Here is a 22,370-nt window from a genome sequence, read left to right as displayed (position 1 = left end):
TTGTGATACTATACCCCAGTTACTGCAGCCAATTAATCCAATCTCACCCCAGTCATCATCTCCAGTATAGTTATCTCCATGGAGTCATCTCCAATATATATATATTCATCATCTCCAGTTAGTCCAATTCCCTCATTTCACAAATCAGGAATCTAAGTCACGTTAAGGTTAAAGGATTTCCCTGAAGTGCTTAATGTGATTCTCCAGTCAATTCAATGTGCTTCCTTACTTCTGTTTTCAAAATAGCAGATTACCCATAGCCCAGAACACGGCAGGGGTGACAATCACTGCCAACAACTCCTAGACACACACAAGCTAAACGCATCTATAGAGCAAGTACTGAATGCTGGGGTTCAGCAATCAAAGCAGATGAGCTTCTGGTGGGCACGAAGGATAAAAAGAATAAGGCCCCTTCGGGCAGTGATTGCTAAGAATTCGGTGGGTGGAAGAGCAGCTCTGAGCCCCTAGGACTTGCTGGAGAGAGAGAAGGCACTCAACTGTGTTCTGTGCTGAGAGATGAAGACAGAAGGGGACCAGGGGCCTGGGTGCAGTGTGTGGCCTGGGGAAGAGGTGACAGAGGCGGCCCTGGGTTACGGTGCGTGGAGTAGAGATGCAGACAGCACATACACACAATTCTTTTGAGAAGTTTTACCATGACAGAACCCTGAGAAACTCAGAATTAGCTGGAGAGGATTTCTGAATGGGGAAAGTTGTTGTTGTTTAATGAAGGACACTACAGCATGGGTGCAAGGGGAGGGAGCGATGATGATAGAGAAGGAGGGGACAATACAGACGCAAAGCCCTTGAGACCTTAAGAAGGCCTAGAGAATAGAGAAAGGAAAGGGCTGACTCTTACAGAAGCAGTATGTTTTGCCCACCGGTAGCAGGAAGAATTGTGGGGAAGACGGGCACACATATAGGTTGGGCATTAAGTTGATAGGTTGATGAAGGTGGACCATCTCTAAATATTCACTCACATATACAAGATCTTACGCTATAACATGTTATTTCTGGAAGGCTGTGGAATTTTGTCCATTGCATTCACTATTGCAGGCTCTGTGCCCAGGACACAGTAGGAGTACTTCAGGCACGCAAGTGAGTATTAAAGGCAAGGTACTGCCATGCATTTGTCTTGCCAAACTGGTTTTCCGTATGACCACAAGGTGGCAGGCTTGTTCAAGAAAACTCAGTGTCACATGGTTTACCTGATTTCTATAGAGTAATAATTAAATCCAGAGAAAAGATGACTTTTTCCATGAATGTTCTAATAAACTGGATAATGAATTACAGCAGTAGAATGTGCATGTACCTGTTTGTCTTGTGACAGACAAGACTTCATGTAACCATACGAAAAGAATTAAATGCAAGGATGGGGTAGGCACCCAAGGGCTTCACATGTGCTTCCAGTCATGTGAATTATTTCCTCTTTACAATTATTTGCCCTTAAAAAGTACTTCCTGTCTCTCAGCTATGTCTTACATTCGGCAAACGTCGAAGTCACATGATGAACGGAAACCACTAGAAAACTCCCAAAGTGAAGCACGATCCTGAGAGCACTTAGCACATCTGAAGTCTGGATTTTAGAACCTGTGTTGCATTTCCATAAATAATATTAGCCTGGCCCTTTTGAAACGAGGTCTCTTTGAGTTACTCCCCATAGATATCATCTTAAATGTTTTAATTTGCTTTTCCAACTCTGCCTTGGAATAATAACATACAGGTGAAAATACTTTTCCCTGTTTAGGAAAGTAGCATACAGGATTTGATCCTAACACTTCTGCAAGATCAAGTTGTCGACACAGTGTTTTTATTTTGCTGTGCTTGTGTTTTTATCTCCCAGATATTGAAATCAACTGCTGTCTTATGGGGTTTGAGAATTGGATGGCATCTTTCCCTTTCTTCATTTTCCCATCTGCAACATGCAGATGATGATGATAATATCTGCTGTGGAGTGGATTACCCAAAACAGGTGTTGCCCCTCCTTGGTGGACAATTGTATTTCCTCTTCCATTAATATCAGATGTGGTCGTGTGGATTGAGACACACCTCCAGATAATGAGATGGGTCCTCCCTCCATGGAGGTCAAGAGTGATGATGTGACTTGCTTTGGCCACTGAATCGAGGGGAGACATAACATGTGCCACTTCTGGGTAGAAGTTTAAGAACCAGGCTATGGTTCCCCATCTCTCCTTTCTCTTTACCTTGAGTCAGCCAATATCTACCCAGGTGCTTCCCCATCCATCTTCTGGGCTCCTAGAAATACAGCCCCACCACGGGCGCATCATGCGGGTGGAGAGGTAGAGTGAAGGTGGTACACATCTGAGATTAGGAGACTGGTTTTCACTGTAACAAAACTTAATGTAAGTTGACTGATAGGGGCCAGCACTATGGCGCAGTGGGTTAACGCCCTGGCCTGAGGAGGCAGCATCCCATATGGGCACCGGTTCGAGATCCGGCTGTTCCACTTCCTATCCAGCTCTCTGCTGTGGCCTGGGAAAGCAGTACAAGATGACCCTGCACCCATGTGGGAGATCTGGAAGAGGCTTCTGGCTCCTGGCTCCTGGCTCCTGGCTTCAGATCAGCACAGCTCTGGCCATTGCAGCCAGTTGGGGAGTGAACCAGCGGATGGAGGACCTCTCCCTCTCTCTCTCTCCCTCTCCCTCTCCCTGTCCCTCTCCTCTCTCTGTGTAATTCTGACTTTCAAATAAATAAATAAATCTTTTTTAAAAAGTTGACTGATAGGATATTTTATATGGTGACTATGAGAATAAGTGAGCTGACATCTATAAAAGACTTAATCTTTCGTGTGGTATATCCTGAGCAATGAATACGTGTTATTAATATTAGTATCCTCTGCTGGTGCCGTGGCTCACTAGGCTAATCCTCCGCCTGAGGCACTGGCACCCCAGGTTCTAGTCCCGGTCGGGGCGCCAGATTCTGTTCTGGTTGCTCCTCTTCCAGACCAGCTCTCTGCTGTGGCTTGGGAGTGCAGTAGAGGATTGCCCAGGTCCTTGGGCCCTGCACCCGCATAGGAGACCAGGAGGAAGCACCTGGCTCCTGGCTTCGGATCAGTGCAGTGCACTGGCTGCAATGCACCAGCCATAGCAGCCACTTGCGGGGTGAACCAATGGAAAAAGGAAGACCTTTCTCTCTGTCTCTCTCTCTCTCTCTCATGGTCTAACTCTGCCTGTCAAAAAATATATATATATCAGTATCCTCGATCATTATCCATGCACTCATTTTATCTTCAAGCTGATGATAAAAATATTTAAACATTGCTTAATGTCCTTTCTTAGCTTTTGACATCATTCAGGGGTTTAAAATGACATTTAGATTCCATTAAAGAGGCCAAGACATTCTGGAAACACGTGGAAAGCAATGAAAAATGCAGATGATTAAGAGCTATCCATGGGATACATATAATCAAGAATATTTATGGGTCAATTAGTGTTAATGTTTCTGATGCCATTACTCAGCCATTGCGGCCTCTGCTATTCAGAAGCTACACATTTCTTTGACTGCTAAATACAAGCAATAAGAAATTTAAACTGAGATACTCTAATTTTTAAAATTCAATTCCAGTGAATAATTTTATTCTTCCACTTATGAGAGTGAGTTCTTGGTATCTAAGGAAAATGCACATTCTTCTACCCATGTTAGGACAGAGTAACAAAGCAAGGCCTAGCTGGGGCTGGATTAGAACTATTTTACAAAGCTTTTGTTATCTCTGCAAGATTCATTTTAGTATTCCAAAGAATTCAAATTTACTTTCAAGCTGCTGTGAACAAAGTGTTGGTAACACAATTTTGTGTGTTTGCATGCGTCCAACAAACTGCTCAGGTGTCCTGGATTCGGACCTGCAATTCTCATTGATTCCTTCAGCCAAGAACAAGCATCACAGACTCGACCCCATGAGACAGCTCACAGAACTCCTTCACCTGCCCCTTGAATGAAAAAGATAATAGCTTTATACTGTAATTGTTTCAGTAGAACTTGAAAGCCAAATGGGCTACAGAACCTAAGAAAGGGCCGCCGCCGCAGCTGAATAGGCTAATCCTCCACCTGCGGCGCCAGCACACCAGGTTCTAGTCCCGGTCAGGGCACCAGATTCTGTCCTGGTTGCCCCTCTTCCAGGCCAGCTCTCTGCTGTGGCCTGGGAGTGCGGTGGAGGATGGCCCAAGTGCTTGGGCCCTGCACCCCATGGGAGACCAGGAAAAGCACCTGGCTCCTGGCTCCTGCCATCGGATCAGCGCGGTGCGCCAGCCGCAGCGCGCCGGCCGCAGCAGCCATTGGAGGGTGAACCAACGGCAAAGAAAGACCTTTCTCTCTTTCTTTCTCTCTCACTGTCCACTCTGCCTGTCAAAAAAAGAAAAAGAAAAAGAACCTAAGAAAGGTCCAGGAAATACTCAAAGGTCCCAGGGGTTCTCCCCTACTGTGCAACAGAGGCAACCATGGCTCCCTGACTCCAGCCTTAACTGGAAATGTGCCCAGAGAAACTGACTGCAAGAGGCGCCAGACTAATGGATACTGAAGAGTAGCAGAGAGGAGAGAGGGTGAGGCACACACCTGCAAATAGGGGAGGAACTGAAGTCAGCCTGCTGATGATACCTGTTCATCCCATTTCCTACAAGTTGAACCAGGAAGACTGAAGCCAGGAAAATCCTTGCCCTCAACAGACTAGAGGCTTCTCTGGGGACCTGACTCCCTTATGAAAAGGCCAACTAGGAGCCAGCGCTGTGGCACAGCGGGTTGACGCCCTGGCCTGGAGTGCCAGCATCCCTTATGGGCACCGGTTCGAGATCCAGCTCTCTGCTGTGGCCTGGGAAAGCAATGGAAGATGGCCCAAGTCTTTGGGCCCCTGCACCCATGTGGGGGACCTAGAAGAAGCTCCTGCCTTCAGACCGGCACAGCTCTGACCATTGCAGCCAATTGGGGAATGAACCATTGGATGAAAAACCTATCTCTCTCTCTCTCTCTCTCCCTCTCCTCTCTCTATGTAACTGTGACTTCCAAATAAAAACAAATAAATCTTAAAAAAAAAGAAAAAGCCAACTGACCCCTCATCAAAATTTATTTGACACCTACTGTGAAGCCCACTTGTCCACAAGCTTTGCCCACAGACCTGGAGTTTGCATTTTGCTTTTAAGCATCTTAGTCTTCGTTACAAAAGGACAACCAAGGATCATTAGGTATTTGAGAGAACTGGCAACATGAACTGGAGATGGGTGGTAAGAAAGAAGGAAAGAATTAAGAAGGACTCTAAAGTAAACTGATGAGCAAGAACTGGAGATGTGTACCCAACACCAGCACCCTCAGAGCCTAAGAGAATGTTTTCATTAAATATGAATAGGAAGATAGGAAAGCAAGCATCAAGGAGCAAGGGAGATTCCTTAGGAATTACAAACATTCTATAACCCAGATATAAATTTAATAAATGGTTAGAAAAACTATAAAGAAAAAAATAGAAAACAAGGCAGAAGAGAAGAGAGGGGGCGGCCACTGAAGTCATTGTTTGTGATGCCCACATCGCATACTGGAATGCCTGAGATCCAGTGCCACCTTTGCTTCAATCCAGATTCCTGCTAATGTGCCTGGGAAGGCAGAAGATGACGGCTCAATTATTTGGGTTCCTGCTAACCATGTGGGATATCCATCCAGGCAGAGTTCCTGGCTCCTGGCTATTGCCTGGCCCAACCCTGGCTATTGCTGGCATTTGAGAAGTAAACTAGCAGATGGAAGATCTCTCTCTTTGTCTCCATCTCTGTCTCAGTCTATATCTCTCTGTTACTTTATGTTTCAAACAAATAATTATTTAAAAAAGATTAAAATTCAAACCAAAAAGTGCAAAATTTCTGAAATTCCATAAAAAAAGAAACAGAGAAAAAGAAATTATCAAAGAGAAGATAGAAAATTTTCCACAGGACTGAGGCACACACACTGAGAGTCATGCATGAAAATGATCACAGCAGAGCACAACGTTATGAAATTTCAGAAGCTCGGAGATGAAGACAAGATGCCACAGTTTCCCAAAGAGGAAACAAATAGAATCAGGAATCAGAATGGGAATGCCAGGCGTAACAAGATGAGATTTTAAAATTCTAAAGGAATATTGTTCTCCAGCTGGGATTCCATATGCAGCCAATCTATTCATCAGAAGGAAGGGTAAAATAGACATTTTCAGACTTTTAAGGGCCTCATCAGAATGAAAGTCAAAACCAAGAGGGGGTGACAAGGTCCAAAATGAGTATCTAACACCAGGGAGCATCAAAGAAAGGTCCTAGTAGACCATCAGTGCTGCCAACCCAGATACCAGTGGTCCAGATCAGAGCAGGTAAACACAGCTCACCAGAAGGTCTCCCAGCAGAAATTGAACCAAGAGATTATATAGTACATTTGAGAATTTGGAAAATAGTACCAACACATAATTAGATATAAGACATGATCACAGGGGCAGTGTTATGGCCACCTGCAATGCCAGCATCCCATATGGGCACTAAATCCTTTCCCAGCTGCTCCACTCCTGATCCAGCTCCCTGCTAATGTCCCTGGGAAAGCAGCCGAAGATGGCCCAAATGCTTGGGTTCCTGAACCCATGTGGGAGACCTGGAAGAAACTCCTCGTTCCTGGCTTTGGTCTGGCCCAGCCCTGGCCATTGTGGCCATTTGGAAAGTGAAACAGCAGATGGAAGATTCTGTGTGTGTGTGTGTGTGTGTGTGTGTGTTGCCCTCTCTCTGTGTGTAACTCTGTCTTTCAAATAAGTAAAATAAATCTTAAAAAAAAAGGATGTAATCCTAGTTTTAGGGACAGCAAAACAAATGAGAAAGACAAGTTGATAGAAACTATACAAGTATACCCTGCTTGGCTCAGCAGCATATCCTATTTGTATAGTCATAACAACACAAATCCTGATGAATAACAACAAATTATAATATTTTAGGAAAATGCGAGAGTTGAAAGGAGGGAAAAGGAATTTGGAGGGGGAATATCAGAACACTTTATACTCATATCTCATAATAGAAATTTGGCTGGTAATGTCTACAAGTGATGATTCAAGAACTACAGAAAGACTGGTAAAATATGGCAGAACTTGCCAGGAGAACCAACTAAAAATTGAAGGGAAACCCCCCTTAGAAAGGAAGAAAAGGTGGGAAGGAATGCGTAGGGGAATGGTGTTTTTTTTTTTATTTTAAAGATTTTATTAATATAAACAAAACAGATTTCATGTATTTCATAGATATAATTCTAAGATAACCATGCTTCCCCCCTCCCTCCCTGAGTCTCCCTCCTTTTTTAATTCTTTAATTTTTTCAATAATATAATTTCTTTTTGTGTGTGTTTTTTTTTTCTCATTCTCTCTTCCCTCTCTCTGCCTTTTTTTTTTTAACTTTTATTTAATGAATATAAATTTCCAAAGTACGATTTATGGATTACAATGGCTTCCCCCACATACCGTCCCTCCCACCCACTACCCTCCCCTTTCCCACTCCCTCTCCCCTTCCATTCACATCAAGATTCATTTTCGATTATCTTAATATACAGAAGATCAGCTTAGTATACATTAAGTAAGGATTTCAACAGTTTGCTCTCACACAGAAACATAAAGTGAAAAATAATAGATGATTTTTTTTTTAAATGAAGATGAAATCAGATCAGACCTATTGTCATGTTTAATCCCAGTGAGAGTCAAGTTGGGAGTTGATAATTTCTTTTTTTTTTTTTTTTTTTTTTTTTTTTGCAGAGGATCAGTTTAGTATACATTAAGTAAAGATTTCAACAGCTTGCACCCCCATAGAAACACAAAGTGAAATATATTGTTTGAGTACTCGTTATAGCATTAAATCTCAATACACAGCACATTAAGGACAGAGATCCTACATGAGGAGTAAGTGCACAGTGACTCCTATTGTTGACTTTACCAATTGACACTCCTGTCTATGGCATCAGTAGTCTCCCTATGCTCCAGTCATGAGTTTCCAAGGCTATGGAAGCCCTCTGAGTTCTCCGATTCTTATCTTGTTTAGACAAGGTCATAGTCAAAGTGGAGGTTCTCTCCTCCCTTCAGAGAAAGGTACCTCCTTCTTTGAATACCTGTTCTTTCCACTGGGATCTCACTCACAGAGATCTTTTGCCAGAGTGTCTTGGCTTTCCATGCCTGAAATACTCTCATGGGCTTTTCAGCCAGATCCGAATGCCTTTAGGGCTGATTCTGAGGCCAGAGTGCTATTTAGGACATCTGCCATTCTATGAGTCTGCTGAGTATCTCACTTCCCATGTTGGATCACTCTCCCCTTTATTTATTCCATCGGTTAGTGTTAGCAGGTACTAGACTTGTTTATGTGCTCCCTTTGACTCTTAGTCCTTTCATTATGATCAATTGTGAACTGAAATTGATCACTTGGAATAGTGAGATGGCATTGGTACATGCCACCCTGATGGGATTGAATTGGAATCCCCTGGTATGTTTTTAACTCTACCATTTGGGGCAAGTCAGCTTGAGCATGTCCCAAATTATACATCTCTTCCCTCTCTTATTCCCACTCTTATGTTTAACAGGGATCACATTTCAGTTAATTTTTAACACTTAAGAATAACTGTGTATTAATTACAGAATTAAACCAGTCATATTAAGTAGAACAGACAAAAAAACTACTAAGAGGGATAATGTATTAAGTTGTTCATTAACAGTCAGGGCTATGCTGATCAAGTCACCGTTTCCCATAGTGTCCATTTCACTTCAGGAGGTTTCCTTTTTGGTGTTCAGTCAGTTGTCACCGATCAGGGAGAACATATGGTATTTGTCCCTTTGGGACTGGCTTATTTCACTCAGCATGATGTGTTCCAGATTCCTCCATTTTGTTGCAAATGACTGGATTTCGTTGTTTCTTACTGCGGTATAGTATTCTAAAGAGTACATATCCCATAATTTCTTTATCCAGTCTACCGTTGATGGGCATTTAGGTCGGTTCCAGGTCTTAGCTATTGTGAATTGAGCTGCAATAAACATTAGGCTGCAGACCGCTTCTTTGTTTGCCAATTTAAATTCCTTTGGGTAAATTCCAAGGAGTGGGATGGCTGGGTCGAACGGTAGGGTTATCTTCAGGTTTCTGAGGAATCTCCAGACTGACTTCCATAGTGGCTTGACCAGTTTGCATTCCCACCAACAGTGGGTTAGTGTCCCTTTTTCCCCACATCCTCGCCAGCATCTGTTGTTGGTAGAAAAGGTGGGAAGGAATGCGTAGGGGAATGGTGTTTGGTTTTTTTTTTAAATAAAATGATTGACTTAATTATTTGAAAGTAAGAGTTACACAGAGAGAAAAGGAGAGGTAGAGAGAGAGAGGTCTTCCATCCATTCACTCCCCAACTGGCCGCAACAGCCAGAGCTGTGCCGATCTGAAGCCAGGAGCCAGGAGCTTCCTCTAGGTCTCCTGCATGAGTGCAGAGGCCCAAGAATTTGGGCCATTTTCCACTGCTTTTCAAGGCCATCACAGAGAGCTGGACCAAAAGTGGAGTAGCCGGGACTCAAACCAGTACCCATGTGGGATGCTGGCACTGAGGGCAGTGGCTTTACCTGCTATACCACAGCGCCAGGCCCCAGGGAAAGGTGTTTTGCACTGCAAGCTTCTGTGTACTGATGACATTTTAAATGTGTTCATACTATCTTGAGTTTTTGAAGTTAATTATTTTTTTAAAAAATGATAAAACACAGGCTCATCATTAAGGAAATACCAGTTAAGTCAGGGAGATAAGATACAAGGATATAAAAATAGAATGAGAATAATAAAAATAACAGTTAAAGAAGAAACAGTTAAAGAAGAAAATAGAAGATAAGTCACCAGGCAGTGTGACTAATTGCCAAAAGAGTATTTCCCAGAGCAGAGAGGAGAACTGCTGAGGTTGCATGGGAAGACTTTTTGGGGAGGTGAGATTTGACCAGGGTTATTTTGCAAAGGCAGATTCATGAGGGGGGGACAGGCCAAGGAATTCTGTGGAGGCAAAAATAAGACATGCTGTGGGTGGGAAGGGGCAGTGAGAAAACCATTTAGGTGGAGGACTAACTGCTTCTGTCCAGGCTGGGTCCTGTAGAAGCCATCTGACCATCCTACCAGGAAAGGCTACTGGAGCTCTGGCTTGACTCTTAGAAGCCAGGCCAAAAAAGTGCAGACTTTGTCTGTAGATGGTGGTCCCCCAGGAAATGCACATCTGCCCTGAAGTTGGACAAAACAGGAGATAGCAAGAGCATATTCCAACACCAGACATGGACATAGTCACTATGTCCGCATTCAACATATGTCAAACAGGCAATGAATGCACGCGTTTACCCTAAAGGGATGGACACATGGGGCTCCTCCCCACTTCTTCACTACCTATTAATGGTCACATTTTGCAATGCAGATGGCTTCTGTTCTATCTTAATTAACCCTCGATAAAGGGACAAGTGTCTTTGGGGCCAGCGCTGCGGCATAGCAAGTAAAGCCTCAACCTGCAGTGCCAGCATCCCATATGGGCATTAGTTCAAGTCCCAGCTGCTCCACTTCTGATCCATCTCTATGCTATGACCTGGGAAAGCAGTAGAAGATGGCCCAAGTCCTTGGGCCCCTGCACCCACATGGGAGACCTGGAAGAAGCTTCTGGCTCCTGGCTTTGGATCAGCCCAGCTCCAGCCTCTGTGGCCATTTGGGGAGTGAACCAGTGGATGGAAGACATCTTTCTCTCTATGTCTGCCTCTGCCTCTCTGTAACTCTTCTTTTCAGATAAATAAATAAATCTTTTAAAAAGACACTTGTGTCTTTTTAAATGTGTTCATACTATCTTGAGTTTTTGAAGTTAATTTTTTTTAAATGATAAAACACAGGCTCATCATTAAGGAAATACCAGTTAAGTCAGGGAGATAAGATACAAGTATATAAAAATAGAATGAGAATAATAAAAATAACAGTTAAAGAAGAAAATAGAAGATAAGTCACCAGGCAGCATGACTAATTGCCAAAAGAGTATTTCCCAGAGCAGAGAGGAGAACTGCTGAGGTTGCATGGGAAGACTTTTTGGGGAGGTGAGATTTGATCCGCGTTAAAAAGACACTTGTGTCTTCTTAAAAGATTTATTTATTTATCTGAAAGGCAGAGTTACACGGAGAGAGAAGGAGAGGCAGAGAGACAGAGAGAGAGGTCTTCCATCTTCTGGTTTACTCCCCAACTGGCCGCAATGGCCAGCACTCAGCCGATCCTAAGCCAGGAGCCGGGAGCTCCTTCCAGGTCTCCCATGCAGGTGCAAGAGCCCAAGGACTTGGGCCATCCTCCAGTGCTTTCCCAGGCCATAGCAGAGAGCTGGGTCAAAAGTAGAGCAGCCAGGGCATGAACCAGCACCCATATGGGATGCTGGCACTGCAGGTGGTGGCTTTACCCAAATCGCCACAGCACTGGCCCCCCTACAAGTGTCTTCAAAAGATTCCAGGAGGGGCAGTTTCGTGGTACAGGGTGTTAAGCTGCTGCCGGCAATGTGGGCTTCCCATATGAGCACTGGTTCAAGTTCCAGATGTTCCACTTCTGATCCAGCTCCCTGATAATTCACATGGGAAAGCAGTGAAAATTGGCTCAAATACCTGAACCCCTACCACCCACATGGGAAACTTGGATGCAGTTCAGGCTCCTGGTTTCAACCTGGCCCAGTCCTAGCTATTGCACCCATGTGGGGACTGAACCAGTAGATGAAAGATCTCTCTCTCTCTCTCTCTCTCTCTCTCTCTCTCCCCCTTCTCTTTCTCTCTCTCTTTCTCTCTATCTGTACCTCCCTCTCCCTCACTCACATCCCTCTCCCTCTCCCTCTCCTCTCTACCACCCTTTCTCTGTAACTTTGATTTTCAAATAAATATACATCTTAAAAAGAAAAACAAGATTCCAGGAAATCAATGGCAGATTGAACCCAGTACAAATGAAGAAAAACAGACAAGCAACAAGGAAATAAGCAGAGGACTCAATGTGCACCTTAACACAAGATGAAAACAACCGCAGTCAAATCACCTCTGACGAAAAAACAATGGATGTTCAAAATTACCAGAAAGATGCATTATAATGAGGATTTGCATCTATTGTTTATAGGATTTATTTATTTGTTTATTTTTCCCCAGAAACATTTTATACAAACTTCATGCATTTCATAAATACAACTTTAGGAACAGCGATTCTTCCCATTCTGTGTTTCCATGCCTTCAGGAATTCCTAAGACCTGTATGTTGGGTCATTTGACAGTATCCTGCATATCTCCCAACAGTGTTTTTTAGTTTTGTAATTTCTTCTCTTTTTGGTCTGATTGTGAAATTTCCAGAGATTTGTCTTCTAAGTTGGATATTCTTTCTTCTGCCTCATCAAGTGTTGTTAAGGCTTTCCACAGCATTTTTTATTTGATCTATTGAATTCTTCATTTCCAATATTTCATTTTGGTTTCTCTTTAGAAATCTCAGTTTCATGGGAAACATGTTCATTCATGTCATGTATGGATTTCTTTAATTCATGGGTTTGCTTCTGATTGCTTCTAGATAATCTTAAAATCAATTTTTTGAATTCTGTATCCAGCATTTCTTCAATCTCTTGGTTTTCACATTCTAGTATTCAAGTGTTGCTGTGTTCCTTTGGAGGTATCATCTTGTCTTCCTTATATAGAATCCATCCTATTTGAGCTTAAACACATTCTTAAAACATTTTTGATTGCATACTTTTACCATGTAACATGATTAGTATAATAATATTTGCAGATTATTCATGTGATACATATTTTTTTTTTCACTGAGTGTGCAGAATCAATAACTTCGAGGCTCCTGCTGCAGATTATGGAAACTTCTAGATGTCTTGGAACTGCAGAAGGTTGTGTTCAAAATTTCACGAGAGAGAAAAGACTTAGTCATGTGGGGATGGTCCCATGAATATTTCCAGTAGTGCTTGTATGAAGCAACAATGAGCCGAATGAAATTAATCGGTCAACCTTTGAATTGCGATGATGGAATACAATGGGGAACTACTACAAAGAACCAAGGAATGAGATGGGGCCACTGGTTTAATAAAAGGTGGTCCTTATCACTGTGCTCCCTGTAAAATCCAGCTATCAACAACATCAGCACAGTGATTAATACTAGCTCTGTGGCTACTTCATTCCTTGAGTGCACATAATTCTCAAAACTCTAAATCTGGGGCCAGCGCTGTAGCGCAGTAGGTTAATCCTCCGCCTGCAGAGCTGGCATCCTATATGTGCGCCAGTTCCAGTCTCAGCTAATCCACTTCTGATCTAGTTCTCTGCTATGGCCTGGGAAAGCAGTAGAAGATGGCCCAAGTGTTTGGGCCCCTGCACCCATGTAGAAGACCTGGAAGAAGCTCTTGACTCCTGGCTTGGGATCAGCTCAGATCCAGCCATGGCCACCATTTGGGGAGTGAACCAGCATATAGAAGAACTCTCTCTCTGTCTCTCCCTCTCTCTGTAATTCTACTTCTCAAATAAATAAAATATCAAAAAAAAAAAAAACACCTCTATTTCCAGGGTCACCTAAAGTATTCATCTAGGTGCACTTGCTTGATGATGCCCTTAGCACAAGGAAGAAACAAGGTTATAAAAATTCAGTCCCTCCCATTTTTAAGGACTTTTCACACTAGTTTGATGTTTAAATCATAAGCATATAAACAATCATGAACACTTTTAACGCTCTTATCTTGTCTCAGGTGTTGTTCTCAGAACATTCCAAATATCACCTCACTTAATCCTTGCCAAAAAACTTAATGATAAAGTATAATTATTGGATCCATTTCACAAATGTGTAAGTTGGGGCCCAGAGCATATAAATAACTTGATAAAGATGGATTCCAAATCAAGAAATTTCCATTGGTTGAACTCTTTACTTAATACAGAATTATTCATAGGTGTTTAAATTCAATTGAAACTAGATCCCAGTAAAAGATAAGAGTGGGAATAAAAGAAGGAAGAGATGTACAGTTCAGCATACATTCTAATGGACTTACCCCTAAGGGTAAAGCTAAAAACTTGGCATGAGACTCCAAATCCCATTAATCTGAGTGGTACTAATGCCATCTTACATGTTAAAGTGATCATATTAAGTGTTTAATTGATCATATAGATAGGATTAAATGTCACAGGTTCACATAAATAAGACCAAGTGTCTGGTAATAACAGTAGATAGAATTAAAAAGGAGAGAATGATCCTATGTGGGAAGCAGGCCACATAGCAGAGTCATAGAATGACAAACGCCCTAAACAGCACTCTGACCTCAGAATCAGCCCTTAAGGCATTTGGATCTGACTGAAAAGCCCATGAGAGCATTTCATGCATGGAAAGTCAAGACACTATGTCAAAAAATGACCTACATGAAGGATCTCTGTGAATGAAAGAAGGGGCCATCAAAGAAGGATATACTTTTCTCTGAAGGGAGGAGAGAACTTCCATTTTGCTTATGGCCCTGTCTAAATACTGACAGAGTTTGTGGACTCAAAAGGCTTCTGTAGCCTTGACAGCTCATGACAAGGGCGATCACTGATGTCATAAATAAGAGTATCAATTGTTTTTTTTTTTTAATAGTTTTTTTTTTAATTGCTAAAATAGTGTGGTCCTCAATAGCTTTTTTTTTTTTATCTTTTATTTAATGAATATAAATTTCCAAAGTACGACTCATGGGTTACAATGGCTTTCCCCCCCATACCGTCCCTCCCACCCACTACCCTCCCCTTTCCCACTCCCTCTCCCCTTCCATTCACATCAAGATTCATTTTCGATTATCTTAATATACAGAAGATCATCTTAGTATACCTTAAGTAAGGATTTCAACAGTTTGTTCCCACACAGAAACATAAAGTGAAAAATAATAGATGATTTTTTTTTAAATGATGATGAAATCAGATCAGACCTATTGTCATGTTTAATGCCAGTGAGAGTCAAGTTGGGAATTGATAATTTCTTTTTTTTTTTTTTTTACAGAAGATCAGTTTAGTGTACATTAAGTAAAGATTTCAATCGTTTGCACCCCCATAGAAACACAAAGTGAAATATACTGTTTGAGTACTCGTTATAGCATTAAATCTCAATACACAGCACATTAAGGACAGAGATCCTACATGAGGAGTAAGTGCACAGTGACTCCTGTTGTTGACTTTACAAATTGACACTCCTGTTTATGGCATCAATAATCTCCCTATGCACCAGTCATGAGTTTCCAAGGCTATGGAAGCCCCTTGAGTTCTCCGACTCTTATCTTGTTTAGACAAGATCATAGTCAAAGTGGAGGTTCTCTCCTCCCTTCAGAGAAAGGCACCTCCCTCTTTGAATACCTGTTCTTTCCACTGGGATCTCACTCACAGAGATCTTTTTGCCAGAGTGTCTTGGCTTTCCATGCCTGAAATACTCTCATGGGCTTTTCAGCCAGATCCGAGTGCCTTTAGGGCTGATTCTGAGGCCAGAGTGCTATTTAGGACATCCGCCATTCTATGAGTCTGCTGAGTATCTCACTTCCCATGTTGGATCACTCTCCCCTTTATTTATTCTATCGGTTAGTGTTAGCAGATACTAGACTTGTTTATGTGCTCCCTTTGACTCTTAGTCCTTTCATTATGATCAATTGTGAACTGAAATTGATCACTTGGAATAGTGAGATGGCATTGGCACATGCCACCTTGATGGGATTGAATTGGAATCCCCTGGTATGTTTCCAACTCTACCAATTGGGGCAAGTCAGCTTGAGCATGCCCCAAATTATACATCTCTTCCCTCTCTTATTCCCACTTTTATGTTTAACAGGGATCACATTTCAGTTAATTTTCAACACTTAAGAATAACTGTGTGATAATTACAGAATTAAACCAGTCATATTAAGTAGAACAGACAAAAAAAAAATACTATGAGGGATAATGTATTAAGTTGTCCATTAGCAGTCAGGGCTATGCTGATCAAGTCACCATTTCTCATAATGTCCATTTCACTTCAGGAGGTTTCCTTTTTGGTGTTCAGTCAGTTGTCACCGATCAGGGAGAACATATGGTATTTGTCCCTTTGGGACTGGCTTATTTCACTCAGCATGATGTGTTCCAGATTCCTCCATTTTGTTGCAAATGACTGGATTTCGTTGTTTCTTACTGCGGTATAGTATTCTAAAGAATACATATCCCATAATTTCTTTATCCAGTCTACCATTGATGGGCATTTAGCTTGGTTCCAGGTCTTGGCTATTGTGAATTGAGCTGCAATAAACATTAGGGTGCAGACTGCTTTTTTCTTTATCAATTTAAACTCCTTTGGGTAAATTCCAAGGAGTGGGATGGCTGGGTCGAACGGTAGAGTTATATTCAGGTTTCTGAGGAATCTCCAGACTGATTTCCATAGTGGCTTGACCAGTTTGCATTCCCACCAACAGTGGGTTAGTGTCCCTTTTTCCCCACATCCTCGCCAGCATCTGTTGTTGGTGGATTTCTGAATGTGAGCCATTCTAACCGGGGTGAGGTGGAACCTCAATGTGGTTTTGATTTGCATTTCCCTGATTGCTAGTGACCTTGAACATTTTTTCATGTGCCTGTTGGCCATTTGGATTTCCTCTTTTGAAAAATGTCTATTGAAGTCCTTGGCCCATAAGAGTATCAATTGTTAAATCAACAACAGGAGTCACTGTGCACTTACTTACTGTGCACTTATTTCCCATGTAGGACCTCTGCCCTTAATGAGTTGTACTATGAGAATTAACAGTTAAACTAGTCTTCAAACAGTACTCTATACTCTGTGTGTCTGTGTGTCTGTGTGGGTGCAAACTATTGAAATCTTTACTTAGTATAGAGTTGGTCTTCTGTATATAAAGATAATTAAAAATGAATCTTAATGAAGAATGGGATTGGAGAAGGAGCAGGAGGTGGGATGGGAGTTGGAGTGGGAGGGCGGGTATGGGGGGAAGGACTGCTGTATTCCTAAGGCTGTACCTATGAAATCTGTATTCCTTAAATAAAAGCTTTCTAAAAACAAAAAGAAAGAAAGAAAGAAAGAAAGAAAGAAAGAAAGAAAGAAAGAAAGAAAGAAAGAAAGAAAGAAAGAAAGAAAGAAAGAAAGAAATTGGGCTCCAAATTGCACACTGACTGATGAGAGAATAGAATTAGTGTAACTGCTCAAAAACACCTTGAAATAACTCACGTTTCCTTTTGATATGTCAAATATCCAATTCTAAGAAGTTTTGCAACCTTTTGTTCCAAAATTTATGAGTTAGACATAAACCAATTTATTTCCTGTTGACTGGCAAAGATACAATATTTCTAATTCTAGACACAGCTCAAAAATTGGCAAATCAAATGTAGTGAACAGAATATATAAAAGACAGAAATTGACCACCTCAAAAGTAGAGTAAAAGTTGACAGTTGGAAAATGCCATTAAGTAAGGGGATAATGACTCACTGACATTTCTAGAAAATGTGTTTAAAATAAGCTTAGAGGGGTTGGCACTGTGGCGTAGTGGGTGAAGCTGCCACCTGCAGTGCTGACATCTCATATGGCACTGGTTTGATTCCTGGTCGCTCCATTTCTAATCCAGCTCTCTTCTATGGCCTGGGAAAGCAATGTAAGATGACCCAAGTCCTTAGGCCCCCAGGTGGGAGGCCCAGAAGAAGCTCCTGCCTCCTGGCTTTGGATCACCCCAGCTCTGGCTTTGCAGACATTTGGGAAGTGAACCAGAGAATGGAATACTGACTCTCTCTCTCTCCCTTTGCCTCTCTAATCAATAAATCTTTAAGAAAAAAGAAAGAAAGAAAAGAAAATTGGCTTAGTATATTACAGATTCAGTGTTCTGTAGCTGCTAGGACACATTCCCGCAAATTTAATAACTTAAAATGAGAGACATTGACTTTCGCCCAGCTCTGGAGACAGAAGTCCAAAATCAAGGTGTAGGCAGGGCGGTGCTGCCTACAGAAGCCCTAAGGGTGCATCTTTCTCTGTCTCTTCTAACTTCTTGGAGCTGTCAACATTTCCAATTCTTGTCTGCATTCCCTGCTTGTGGCCGCATCACTCCGTTCACTTCCTCTACTTTCACATCACCTCCTTGGCGTGTCTTTTCCATGTGCGTCTCTCCTAAGGACATGTCATTGATTTAGAATCCACCAGGATATCTTCAGGGGATTTCTTCATCTCGCTATATTTAAGTTACTTATATCCGAATCCAAGGCAGCACTGCTCATGTTCTGTCTTCTAGGATTGGATGTATTTTTTTTTGGGAGGATCATCACTCTACCCACTGTGGAGACCCTATCCTACACCAGCAAACTAACTGAAATAGTTGAATAATTGAAATACACAACTGATCCCAATGGGAAATTCAAACAAGTATGAGGTGGGTTGCATTGGCTTTCATAGCCATTCATCCATTCATTCTATGAATGTAGAAATCATTTAAATGATCAACAGCTATCAGATGCTGGAATATTGTGGTCCATGCAAAAACAGAATTAAATTTTGGAGGAAAAAAAAGTCTTTGTAAAACAAGGCCTTAAAAGAAAGGATAGGCTGGCACCACAGCTCACTAGGCTAATCCTCCCCCTTGCGGCACCGGCACACCGGGTTCTAGTCCCGGTTGGGGTGCCGGATTCTGCCCCAGTTGCCCCTCTTTCAGTCCAGCAGCTCTCTGCTGTGGCCCAGGAGTGCAGTGGAGGATGGCCCAAGTGCTTGGGCCCTGCACCCGCATGGGAGACCAGGAGAAGCACCTGGCTCCTGGCTTCGGATCAGCGCAGCGTGCCAGCCGCAGCAGCCATTGTGGGGTGAACCAACGGAAAAGGAAGACCTTTTTCTCTGTCTCTCTCTCTCACTGTCCACCCTGCCTGTCAAAAAAAAAAAAAAAAAGGATATACAATTTGAGTCTGAATAAGAGAAAGCTTGGAAAATCATAGTACAAGGGCAAGTAAAGTGGGTAAAGTTTTCCAAGAAGGAAACATTGGCTTTTCTTCATCTCAAGGCAGGAGTGGGGATGCTAAGAGGTTAACACTGCATCTCGGGGTGTGGGGTGAGGTCTGAGGCTGTGCACCCCTGTGTCTCAGAGGACTGAGGTGTGACCCTGGGCATCAGACGACCACAGCCCACTGCACCCACCGTCTGAGCTGCATGTCTCTGTTCTGGGCGGCAGCAGTGGGCTGTGTGGACCCTCCAGAGTACTGCTGGCCCTTCCAAACACAATGTCAGCAAACCCCTGCATGCCCCTTGTCTCTTGGAGGCCAATTAGAGACTTTGGGGGGAAAAAGCAACCAGACAACTCTCCACCCAATCCAGCTCCACAGCACTAATTCTTAGGGTCTGTAAATTTCCTATTTGAGAGCTGCATTCCTGAGTATTGGAATGCAGTGTACAGGGAGGCTTTGAAATCCCTCCTCAGAGGCCCAGAAAGTGAGGGTGCGTTTCCTCCTGTCCACAGTGATTTATGGACAGTTCTGCCCTGGACCACAGGAAGCACCTCCCCTCAGCTCCCCTCAGTCCCGGCTTCCCCAGTACCTCTGAGTGTCATTTGCCCTCCACAAGAAACAAGTCCTATGACTCAGGAGAGAAAAATCTCTCTCCAAGTCCAGCTACTTCCACAACAATGTCATCCTGGGTCTTGATTTCAAAGAAATAGCTCTGAGGAGCTCTCTCCGAATCACAGCATAGAACTTGAAGTTCAGGGGCAAAGTCCTCACACCAATCTCCAAATCCCAGGCCAGGGGCCAGCACTGTGTCCTAGCCCACACACACGCACAGATGCCTACATGTATACATGTGTTCTTTTTCTGGCAAGACACGGCTTTTCTTACAAAATTATCTTACCTTTTATATTAACTTGTTCTATCTTTTCAGATGGTGACTGGTGGTGGTAGTTTGCTATTCAATAATTTATTTTTAATGCCATTATTTGGAAGTGACTTTTTTAAATGATTTATTTTATTTGAAAGGCAGAGTTAACAGAGAGAGGGAGAGCCAGAGAGAGAGAGAGCTTCTATCCACTTGTTCACTTGCCAAATGGCCACAATGGCCAGGGCTGGGCCAAGCCCAAGTCAGGAGCCTGAAACTCCAATCAGGTCTCCCACGTGGGTAGCAGGGTCCCAAGTATTTGGCTATCTTCTGCTGCTTTCCCAAGCACTTTAGCAAGGACTTCAATCAGAAGTGGAATAGTTGGAACTTGCATCAGTGCACATATGGGATGCTGGTGTCACAGGCCATGGCTTAACCTGCTGTGCCAGAATGCTGCTCCCAAAAGCAAGTTTTAAGTTTTTAAATAGTTTCAAACATCCTCCCTTAAAAGCTTTCCTTATCTGTTTGTGGGCTTGCAAAATCTCAAAGTCTGGGAATCTGGACAGTAGCTTTATAATTACTTTTGAAAAGTCTCAAAGGGGCTGGCGCTGTGGCTCACTTGGTTAATCCTCCACCTTGCGGCACCGGCAATCCCCATATGGGCACCGGGTTCTAGTCCTGGTTGCTCCTCTTCCAATCCAGCTCTCTGCTGTAGCCCGGGAGGGCAGTGGAGGATGGCCCAAGTCCGTGGGGCCCTGCACCCACATGGGAGACCAGAAAGAAGCACCTGGCTCCTGGCTTTGGATCGGGTAGTGCCGGCCGTAGAGGCCATTTGGGGGGGTGAACCAATGGAAGGAAGACCTTTTTCTCTGTCTTTCTCTCTCAATGTCTATAAATCTACCTGTCAAAAAAAAAAAAAAAAAAAAGTCTCAGGACCCTGCCAAAGCTATGCCCCACACAAGACAATCCTGGCTGGGATCCCTTCACTCTGCTGCCCTGTACTTTCCCAGAAGCTACTGTGCAAGCAACTGAGGTGAGGACCTTCACCTCCACCTCTCTTACTGACCCAGTGAGAACATTTCCTGCCTGTTCTTAGCTGAATGTGGTGGGGATAACGTCACCGGCAGGACCTCCGTGCAGAGCGGCAGGAAAACGGCATTTCTCCAAGCACCTGCCAGTCCCTTTACCGCCCCCTACACACACACACACTGGTCACAAGCCCTTTAGCACCACATAGATGTCAAACTCTCACTGATTATATTAACCCCCTTTTCTCCTTCAAACTCTTCTCTCATCAGATGAGGATGTGTGCAGAAAACCACATATGAACAATTAAAGGATTATACACAATTTAATCATGTATTGAAATGAACCTTAATTGGGGAAAAATAGGGATCTCTTTACACAACGAGTGCTTAAATTGCATTTTTATATATTTTTATAAAAACAAGCCCTGAGACTCATGTGTAGCTTAAATTGGCCACAAGGGGGCACTGCAGTAAAAGCACCCAGGAATGGACTCAAAACACTTGTGTAAACTCGGATTATTTTATTGATACTGTCCAAAGGGAATTGTTTAAGCAGAATGACAGGCCACTGGTTGTTTTTTTTTTTTTTTTCCAGATATGATTAGGCAAAAATTGCACAAGGCACATTTTGCTGAAGGGAAAAAAAAATCTTTTCTGGCAGCAGAAGCTAAAAAGTAGCTGACTGGCATCTAGAATTGGCCGTGTACTAAGGTCAATACTATGTGCTCAGGAAATCTGAACCCACACAAGAATGTGGGCCAAGACGGCAGGGCCAGAGATAACACAGAGGTCTTGTAAGCATCAACCTTGGTTTGCTCTGCTCAGCTGAAACTGTTCTCTTGTCTCCCCCACCCCCAACCCCATCTCCCATGCCGATAGTAACACACAAGAAGAGATAGGGCTCATGGCAGCCTTCAAATAAGATGTAAGAGTGAGGACATTGAATTTCATGCTGCATCTGCTGTCACCAGCTGGCTGCAGCTGAGTTCGGGCACAATGGCATCGCAGGGATCACTGTGTGCTGCACAAGGTTAGCTGGTGCCTCCTTGCGGCTGGAGCAAATGAAAAGAGCAGGCAAGAGGCGACAAACATGCTTTGTTCCTGTTTTTGAAGCAGTTGACTTTTTTTTCCTTTGACCTAATCATTTCTTAAAAAAGCATTTTATTATTTAAAATGGAAATAAAATAAATTTGAGGGGCTGCTAAGAGAAACTTCCCCAAAGGTCCCATCGGGGCACCTACGACACACTGTGGGCACCTCAACCTCTTGCTCTCTAAGCCTGCCCTGTGAAGCTGACCTCAGGGAGGTCATATCCACAGAAAACATATCAGTTTCCGGGCTGCAGGACAAAATGAGGATTTCTTTTTCTTTTTTTTTTTACTTGCTCACTGTGATGGGTTGTGCCCTCTCCCCCAAAACCACGTTGAAATGCTAAGTCCCCCTTGCATGTCAAGGTGACTTCATTTGGAAAGAGGGGCTTTGCAGATAGAACCAAGTGGTTCTCAATCTGCTCTCTCTGCAAGGAGAAGAACTCTGGATAGAGGTGCATCAAGCAGTCGCCACAGAACCATGGA

At 43.0% G+C, this 22,370-nt stretch overlaps 1 long non-coding RNA gene across 1 annotated transcript in view; it reads left to right on the top strand.

Moving 5' to 3' along the window:
• Positions 1-22,370, top strand: part of LOC149122314 (uncharacterized) — a 37,997-nt gene that overhangs the window by 10,011 nt on the left and 5,616 nt on the right. The gene's annotated exons all lie outside the window — the stretch shown is intronic.

The sequence above is a fragment of the Oryctolagus cuniculus genome, chromosome 14 (genome assembly GCF_051225735.1).
Source record: "Oryctolagus cuniculus isolate XC-2025 breed Fujian yellow rabbit chromosome 14, ASM5122573v1, whole genome shotgun sequence".
Classification (NCBI taxonomy): domain Eukaryota; kingdom Metazoa; phylum Chordata; class Mammalia; order Lagomorpha; family Leporidae; genus Oryctolagus; species Oryctolagus cuniculus.
The sequence above is the reverse complement of the archived record's forward strand: the minus strand, read 5'-3'. Positions and strand labels throughout refer to the sequence as shown.